Raw genomic sequence first — 1,119 nt, forward strand, 5'->3', positions numbered from 1 at the left:
CTTGGTGAGTAAAGGGTACCATTACCACTGAGGTCATTAACTTTTGATTACCTTAGATTTGTTCCCTCTCAATTGCTGACTCCTTTCATTAATTACTAAGACCCATAGATTCTCTCTTTCTAACTCCTTTGAAATCATTTCACCTTTGCTATTTCTCCTGTCATTCTCAGGGTTCTTATCCCTTACAAACTGGATTATAGTCCTATCCTTTTAACTCCACTAACTTCCATCTCATTGTTACTACAGCGATATTTCCAGAAGGTAAATTTGATTAGTTTTTACCCTTTTTAAAATCCTTTAGTATCACTGGGATACCTTTTAGGATAAATTTTAGACTCTAAGGTAGTCCCTCTAATAATCTTTTACATTAAGAAAATGCAGTTTTAGAAGGCATCTATAGCCCCTGAAGGAATTTGTAAATACTTCCCAAATTTTGCTATAAAGTAGGAGATATCTAATATATATATAAAATATCATGAGTTATCTCCTAAAAATAAAATGTAGGGTAATTGTCTTCATGATTCAAACATTATCAGCAGATCCACTCCCTGTGATAGCTATTCATAAAACCAATAAATTTTTCATATAGTTTTTGCTCATGCTTTTTTTCCTGTGCTTATTTTGACATTCCCAGATAAATGGGTAACATCACACATCAGCATTCTATTTAACTCTAAAGTCACAGATATTTAAGAAGGGTTAATAATAACCCTTAGTGTATTTTTTTCCCCAAGAGTCCTGTCTCTTTTCTTTCACTAATTTCCAAAAAGTTTTCCTGCATCATTAAGAGTTTTAGCTGCAGAAGACAGTCCATATTCTTGTCTTGTTTGTTCTATATTATACTTGTTCATGTCTCTTAACTGCAAGCTCTCTGGGGCAGCAACCTGCTATTTGTCTAGGACTGGTCCACCATGTACATTTCCTATCTTAAACTGTCAGTAATAACCACCTGGTAGCTATAATGTGAAAGAATAGCATGAACAGAGCTACAAAGCAAATCATGATTCAGAATGTGACAATCATCTTGGGCACTCACATTTGCATCAAAATGGTAGAAAGTCCAGCTCTCCATCTAAAATAGTCAACGCATCTATTTATTTCTTCATGCTATGCTATATA

This window comes from Panthera onca, chromosome B1 (assembly GCF_046562875.1).
Source record: "Panthera onca isolate mPanOnc1 chromosome B1, mPanOnc1 haplotype 2, whole genome shotgun sequence".
Classification (NCBI taxonomy): Eukaryota; Metazoa; Chordata; class Mammalia; order Carnivora; family Felidae; genus Panthera; species Panthera onca.